This window comes from Halichoerus grypus, chromosome 5 (assembly GCF_964656455.1).
Source record: "Halichoerus grypus chromosome 5, mHalGry1.hap1.1, whole genome shotgun sequence".
Taxonomy (NCBI): Eukaryota; Metazoa; Chordata; class Mammalia; order Carnivora; family Phocidae; genus Halichoerus; species Halichoerus grypus.
This window is the reverse complement of record NC_135716.1, coordinates 65,007,875-65,016,432: the sequence shown is the minus strand read 5'-3', so window position 1 is coordinate 65,016,432 and position 8,558 is coordinate 65,007,875. Positions and strand designations below refer to the sequence as shown.

Genomic DNA, 8,558 nt, shown 5'->3' with positions numbered 1-8,558 from the left:
GTTAGAAGTCTGAGATTAAGGTGTTGGCAGGGCCAGGGTCTCTCTAGAGCTTTAGGGGAGAATCTCTTCCACACCTAGCCTCTGATATTGCTGGCAATCCTTGGCATTCCTTGGCTTGTAGATGCATCGCTGCAACCTCTGCCTCCATCATCACATGGTTTTCTCCTTGCATATCTCTGTCTTCACATCAGCTTCCCTCTGTGTGCATGTCTGTGTCTCTTCTCCTTTTCTTTTTTCCTTTTTTAAAGATTTTATTTATTTATTTTAGAGAGAGAGAGCATGAGTTGGGGGGAGAAACAGAGGGAGAGGGAGAGAATGTCAAGCAGACTCCGTGCTGAGTGCAGAGCCTCATGACCCTGAGATTACCACCAGAGCAGAAACCAAGAGTTGGAAGCCTAATGGACTGAGCCACCCAGGTGCCCCTCTCTGCTCCTTTTCTTATAAGGACATCAGTTAGATTGGATTTAGAGCCAACCCTGCTGCACTATGTCCTCATCTTTTTTTTTTTTTTTAAGATTTTATTTATTTATTTGACAGAGAGAGAGGGCACAAGCAGGGGGAGCAGCAGGCAGAGGGAGAAGCAGACTCCCCACTGAGTAAGGATCCCGATGCGGGACTTGATCCCAGGACCCTGGGATCATGACCTGAGACGAAGGCAGACACTTAACCGACTGAGCCACTCAGGCGCCCCAGTATGATCTCATCTTAACTAATTACATCGTTAAGATACTTTTTCCAGATAAGGCCACATTCTGAGATTCTGGGAAAGACATGAATTTTGGGGTGATGCTATTCCACCCAGTACAAGTTTAATGCGAGCACATAAAAGCTGATCACTACTGGCTTTGAACCAAGAGGCCCTGGGATGTTGCCTCAGCAGTTACTTTCCCTTTGCAAGGTTAAACCCAATGTAAGGATGGACTACTGTATTCCAAAAGTATGTTTCCTTAGATTGTTTATGCACAGATTATTGTATAGATTCACTTGGCTTTTTCATATCTATAAAGGTTGTTATTGAGATTCCAAGAGTAGAAAGATTGTAGAGGTATCTGCTCCACTGAAGTAAATGCTATATTCTTCATTGAGACAACATATGTTTTCTTTTTTTTAAAATTTAAATTCAATTAGCCAACACATAGTACATCATTAGTTTCAGATGTAGTGGTCAACAACTCATCAGTTGCGCACAACACCTGAGACAACATATATTTTCAACTCAACATAACTTATAAGTCTCCATGAGAACAGAAGCCAAATAAATTTTTAAGGCACAATGCTATTCAAACATCCATGTCAATTTTAATTAAACACTAAAGGGAAAGTTTGAGTAATCAACTGTTTCAGGGGAAATACTTTTAATTTTGAATGCAAAAATCTGTGTATAATTTAAAAGCTTATCAAAAAATTCAGAGATAAAGCTTATATTTTGTCACCAAAAGGTAGTTTCAGCTATTTACCAAAATGATAAAAATAAAACTGGGACATCCAGAAATTGAGGTAAATTCTTACTATATCACATGCATATTTAGTATAACATAGGGACATACTGTACGATTTACAGCACAATCTCTCTGTAGAAGGAAAACATAATATACTGTTAGATGGGTAGCTTAACATTTTCCTTGCTTTTGGTCTGCACTAGAATACTTAAGCTTTATTGTTTTTTCTATGAATCAGACCATGTAGTCTACAACAATCATGACTATTTTGAAGATTACACATAGGCAAAAAATTTAAGGATCCTAGACCTGTTTTTCTTGTTTGTGGAGAGAGCTCCTTTTGGGTCCTGAATCCATCATGAAACATATTACTTATCTCTTCTAATGAGAAGTCATATTTTGTCAGACTAGCATCAAAGGTCTTTTTAAATTTGTTCATAAAATTTTGAACCCTATATGGCCCTATATGCTTCTCTTCAGGTTTATATCACTCTTTGGTAAGAGCCATCAACCACATGCAAATCCACCTAGCTGTGCCATCACCTGGCCTAGCCTAGTTTTCCCAAACACCTCATGGAGTGGTATGGGAGACTTTGCTGGGTGCCTTGTGAAAAGCTACTAACACTGTGTGTGTTTACTTCTTTTTATCTGACTAGTTAGTAACTAAGTGTGGTGGTGACCTCATCAGGAAGGTTTGTCCTTTTTGTCCATGCTGTATATCTCATAAAGTTCATTGCCTCCGTTAAGTGCTATTTATATAGCTTTTCAATTCATTTAGTTAATTCATTCATTAAGCACCATTATTAGGACATTATTAGAAGCTAAAGATGCAAAAATGAATTAAGTTGGTTTGTTTTCAGGGTACCAAGTAAACCAGGCATGCCAATCAGCATACCTGTTCTGCATCATAACATAAAATGAAGCAATTAGAAAGCTCTATCTCTAAATCACCAAAAGGAAAAGGGATACATTATTATGTGCTATGCTTGTTTATTAAAGTTCCTATGAATGTAGCACCAAGTGTTATAAACATATGATGATATGATATCTCAAGCCTTACCAAGATATGATTACCAAATGAAGTCACCTGTATGTCCAGGCTTTACTAAGAATTACTATTTGATACATCTAAATAAAGTCACACTTTTGATAATAAATTATTTTGCATTGAGTCCTCACTCATGAAATTATTGCTCTTCAGTGCCATATTGGCTTTTTCCTCTCTCCCTTTCTATATCCATACAGATGTGCACACACACACACACACACACACACACACACACATTACTCCTATTAAATTTTTTGGTTCATTCACTTGAGAATAAGTTGCAGGTATCATGACGTTTCACTTCTAAGTACCCGATCATATCTCCTAAATCCCTAAATACCTCCTAAGGACAAGAACATTCTCTTACATAAGCACAATTCACTAATTAAATTCAGGAAATCTAACCGTGATATATTATTATTATCCAACATACATCCCATTTCAAATTTCACCAATTTTCCCAATAATTAAATATCTTCTATGGCATTTATTTCTTTGATCCAGGAGTCAATCCAGGATTACACATTTCTTTGGTTGTCATGTTTCCTGTCTCCTTTTCTCTAGAATGGTTTCTCAGCTTCTCTGTGCCCTTTATGAAATTCACACTCTTGAGTATAGGCTAGTTGTTTGCGGAAGGTCCTCCAGTTGGGTTTCTCTCATTATTTCCCCAGGTTGTTTTTCAGAGTTCCCCAGGGCACTGCCTCATGTGTGATCTGGAGCCGGTCCTTCCAGTTCTGTCTGTCTGGCTGATTTAACTGCCCTCCACATGGCTGCCGCTTCTGTTCCTACACACTTCAAGAGAAGGCCCAGCTCTCTCTCTGTTGACAGCCACCACTCAGATCCACTCAGGCCTCTGAGAAAGTGCACTGCAGCCCCATGGCCTCTCACTCCAAACTCTGAATGGTTGTTCCTTAATTCCTCACAGCACACCTGAGGCTGGGCTGTAGCTTTTCAACAGAACTTCATTCAATGTTTAAGGGTAACACAAACATAACACAGAGAATGATGTCAAACTGCTACTAAAAGTTGTTACTCTTAGAGCCCACAGGCTAACACATGACCTCAGAGTCTTTAAATAAAGTGGTTCCCATCTCCGTATGGAAGGGTCAGTTCACTCGATCACAAATGCTCCCATACTGTCCATGGTAGGGAGTTCGGAACCAGCAGGGTACCAAGGCCTGGAGAGAGTAAACCATTATCCTCAATGTCCTCATTTCCTGATTTAGGATAGGAGGATTTACTTCCCAGGATGAGAGGTACTAAGGACATCCATTCCCTTACCTGGGAACCTTACTTTTGAGTATTAATCAGGCTCCATGGCGCAGCAGGTCCAGTCCTCCCAGACCACATTTACTAAAGTTAGACTGTCTAGTTTTATATTACACCACATGTGGGCCACCAAGAATGCAGCGTGGAAGAATTACCACAAGCCAAATACAATTCCTTTATAGCCTTTCCTCCAGCATGCAGTGAAGAGAAGAATGGTTCTTCACACCCCTACTACAGCCAGGTTTTCATTCCTGATCTCCTGTAAACAAATGCTTGGGCAAGAATCAATCATCACATCTCCCAAGACCAACCAGCAATTTTCAGACATAAGAAATTCTAAATCTAGATTGAGGAAAAAATTATAACTCTGCAGGAGCATAATTGAGCTTAAGATACACCCAATTTACATTACTAAATAGACTGTTCAAAGCATTTGCATTTGGGTTACTTCAACGCGTTTTGGCCTTCTTTTAGAAAAACAGTGAGTACTTACTTGCCCTTATACCTACACAATTAAAAGGCCCATTGAAGTGATGTTTACAAAACCTGATTTAGCACTTTGGCCCCAAAGAGACAGGAAAAGGAGGACAACAATTCCAGTGTCTATCCCAGAGGTGAAATTGCTTATAACTTCAAGACTGGAAGGCTTTCCACCCTCAATTATTTTTACTATTTTAAGGCAGACTTTCAGCATTTTCAAATGTCATACCTTTCCAGCTTTTTCACCCAGAGTCCTCTCTCAATGTCTTTTTTTTTAAGTGACAGAATCCTTTTTTTTTTTTTTTAAGATTTTATTTATTTATTTGTCAGAGAGAGCGAGAGCACAAGCAGGGGGAAGCAGGCTCCCCGCTGAGCAAGGAGCCCAGTGCAGGACTCCACCCCAGGACCTTGGGATCATGACCTGAGCTGAAGGCAGACGCTCAAGCGACTGAGCCACCCAGGCGTCCCTCTCTCTCAATGTCTTGTACTCCTGCCAAACAAGAGCACTTTGCTGATCTCTGATTCTACCCCTTACTTTCTCACTTCCCCACTCTTGCTTCTGTGGGCCTCTCATCTTGAATACTCTCCCCATCATCCTGAACTCTCAAACTTATACTTAGCTGTCAGGGACCAACTCTAATGCCATCTCCCAGTCTTTCCAACTGGATGTGATAGATCTTTCCTCTTAAATCTCATAGCACGATATTTGTAACTTTTTCTTTTGGCAGTTATGTTCTACCTTATGTTGCATTTACTAGGTTCATGTCTTATCTGTCCTACTAGGCTTCCTTCCAGTGCTATACTCCTCTTCATATCTCTCCCATCATCTGGCATGGTGCCTTGCAAATAGCAGGCATTCCCAAAAGATTTGCAGAGTTGAAGTGAACTAAAACCTAGTGAATACAATATCTCAGTTGATAGCTCTGACCTAAATTACATCACATGGCAAATCTGAAAATACTAGTTCAAGAGTGAGAGATGAAATGTTTCAATTTGTTGTTAATTTGCCAACCACAGCTTTGGCTAATCATTAGCAAAGACAGGCATTATAAATAGAGCCCTTTTTAAGTTAAAACTTACGGACATTTGATGACACAGAGTAGAGCAACTGGATATAATGGTTCCTGGGTTGTAGAGCTTGAGGTTTATGAGAAAAGTACAATCCCAGCTACATGAGAAATAAGAAATTGCTACTGCTGTCTCTCCTGTTTGGTTGGCTATACTGAATGGAAAGTTAAAAGTAGAAAAAAAAAAAGGATGTAATAGGCTAAAAGATCTTTAGTGACACATTTCTGGTGATGTTTTAGTCATTCTATTACTGTTATCAAATATAGTCACTGAAGGCCTATTAGAACAGGCTGCTGGTCAGGTAATTCTGTCACAACATAATGAGATGGAAAAAATATCATATAACAAATGACACAGGTTCCCCTTGGGGGAGACTCACCTTTCTTACGGATAAAGCCTTGAGAAACCTGTAAAGAGTGACTACTTCCCTGTAGGGTATAGGTTCAGATGGTTTGAAGTCTTCTGAGGAGGAAGAGAGACAAAAAGAGAAATTTATTTGCATTTGGCGGGGGGGGGGGGGGGCTGAGGGAGAAAGGAGAGACAGGAAAAGGAGGACAACAAATGCCATGTTGGGTGGAATACCATGAACTAAGCAAGGTGACTCTTCTCAGTGATCTCATGCACACTCAGGAAATTTTACAAAATCACAAAAAGCTTGAGGTGATTGGATTTCTTCTGAAAACCAACAAAATGGCCAAGTTCTGCATCATGGTTTTTGTGGTAACTAAAGTTGAGACGGTAAGCTCTGGTGCAGGGGCCTGAGTCAGAGAAGAGCTGGAGGCCTTAAGTTGATGAGAGTCCCCAGAAATCCTGGGGACTTCCCCACCCCTTGGAAATTAGAGGCTTTGAAAAAATTTCCCCCAAAGTCCAGAAATAGAGAGGCCCTTAGATAAAATCAGCATTACAGAAGTTGGGTGGTCACAGGCTTATAATCTAATACTCCAGAAATAATAACTCATGACTTATTTACATAAACATTACCTCTGTTTATTAAATAAAAAAAGCAAATAATGCTTGAGGCGGTATAATGTAGCATTTATTTTTTTATTTATTTTGTATATTTGAAACTTTAAGGTTAGTTTATTAAGTTCAATGATGAAAGCCATCAGAAGAATATTCTCCTGGAAATTATTTTTTCTTAGAAAAAAAGAAAGAAAAATCAACACGTCAGCACAGCCACACATGCTGTGGCAGTCACACCTCTCTGCAGATGCGGATAGTCCATTCGTCGGTCAGATCACTCTCTGGGTCAGCAGGATTATTGTCTGGATCCTCCTCCTCATCCAAGTCATCCATTTCTTGGAACAGAGATTCATCTACCTCCACACTGTTTCCAGCATCTTCCAAAAACCGGATATCAGATGTGTCAAGACTTATGATCTGTTTCAAAGAGCTGTTTCCCACTTAATTTATTTTTTCCTGCTTGTTCTTCTTCTTTCATTTGTTTCTTTTTAATTTCCAAGAGTTCTGCATCAAACTTGGCCTTCCAACTTAAGAAATTCTCAATTGTAACAGGAATGCCATGAATGCTTTTCAGCTTCCTCTGCCTCTTTTTTTTTGTTTCTTTTCTTCTTCTCTTCTAGTTTTTATTTGATCCACTATTTCATTTAGTTTTTCTTGCACAGCTGTCACTAAAGTAAAGATCATCACCATACCAAGGTTTTCTTCTGCCTGTAATGCTAATAGTTTTAAAAATGTCGGAGACATCATTATCTTCTAGATTTTCCTGGGAGAATATTTCATAAAGAGGAGCTTCATCTGGGTGTTTTTCACTGTATGTAAACTTGAGGGTAGTCTGGACAGTTTCATCATTTTCTCCAGCCTCAGATGTCACAGTAATGGTGAAACTGGGTGGATTTTTCTGATAATACTGTGAAGGAGTTGGGGTAGATGGACTCCAGAGCCTCCAGCTCGTTGCACAGCTCCTCGCCGTAATCTGTCATCGTGGCCCTCGCTGCTGCCCATGGACCGCCCAGCCACCCAGGCGGCACGTTGCAGCTGGGATTGCGGCCGAGCCGGGAGAGCTGGCAGCAGCCGGACGGGTGCAGGTGTAGAGTCCCCGGCTGGGAGGCTCGGGGCCCAAAGCCAGGCTGGGCCTGCTGAACAACAGCCCCATACGGGCCTACGCCTTCTCTCTAGTTCCTAATGTAGCATTTATGAGGAAAGATTCTGGAGCCACATGCCTGGGTCTGATCCTTAACTCAACTTTTTACTAGCTCTGTGATACTGAGTAAGTTATTTGACCCTTTGTGCCTCAGTTTCTTCATTTGAAAAATGGAGGAAATGAAAGTAGCTCTCTGAGAACCAAGGGTCTAACAAGCCTATTATTCCTCTGTGAGACTTAGCCATTAGTTGACTATCCAGCTCTGTTCTCCTAGTGACCTGGAAAAAGTAGAAATGCCAACTATGTTACTAGACATTGTTTTTTATGGTAAAAATGAGTCCTGAGTGGTACATTGCATCTGGACTGGGAGGAATTAGAAAAGAACGATAAATACCGATGGGAATATTAGGCTTTGGGCTTCCATGAGTATGGTGACCCTTAAAACTAGGCTTGTACCTGGCAGGATCCTTGTAGCTATAACATCAACATCCTACAGGAGATATTAATATATGACCCAGCAATTGTGCTGTTTGGTATTTACCCAGATGAATTGAAAACTTATGTCCATATGAAAATCTATGCATGAGTGCTTACAGCAGCTTTATTCAAAATTGCCGAAACTTGGAAGCAACCAAGATGTCCTTCAATAGGTGAATGGATAAACAAACTGTGGCACATCCATATTCTGGAGTATTATTCAGAAATAAAAAGGAATGAGCTAACAAACTGGGAAAGGACATGGAGGGATGTTAAAGGCATATTGCTAAGTGAAGGAAGCCAGATTGAAAGGCTACATACTCAATGTCAACTATATGACATTCTAGAAAAGGCAAATCTTTGGAGAGAGTAAAAAGATTAGTGGTTGTTAGGGGTCTGGAGGAGGGAAGGAGAATGAATAGGTGGAGTACATGGAGTTTTTAAGACAGCGAAACTATTCTGTATGACACCGTGAAGGTGGATATGTGACATTATGCCTCTGTCAAAATCCACAGAATGTACAAAACCAAGAGTAAACCCTAGTATAAGTTATGGACTTAAGTCAATAATAAGGTATCGACCGTGGTTCATCAAGTACAACTGTACCACACTAATATAAGTTTTTAATAGTAAGGGAGACTGTGTGTGGATAGAGGGATGAGGGGGTATATGG

General features: G+C 40.2%; 1 long non-coding RNA gene and 1 pseudogene across 1 annotated transcript in view; both read right to left on the bottom strand.

Moving 5' to 3' along the window:
• Positions 1-2,879: 2,879 nt before the first annotated feature.
• LOC118534288 (uncharacterized) overlaps positions 2,880-8,558 on the bottom strand; it is a 56,961-nt gene continuing 51,282 nt past the window's right edge. Inside the window, exons 3-4 of the long non-coding RNA XR_013447861.1 lie at positions 5,684-5,766; positions 2,880-3,665 (exon numbers count right to left, since the gene is read on the bottom strand). This is a non-coding gene — a long non-coding RNA (uncharacterized LOC118534288). The remainder of the gene's footprint in view (positions 3,666-5,683; positions 5,767-8,558) is intronic.
• Positions 6,391-7,675, bottom strand: LOC118534287 (RWD domain-containing protein 1 pseudogene; annotated as a pseudogene).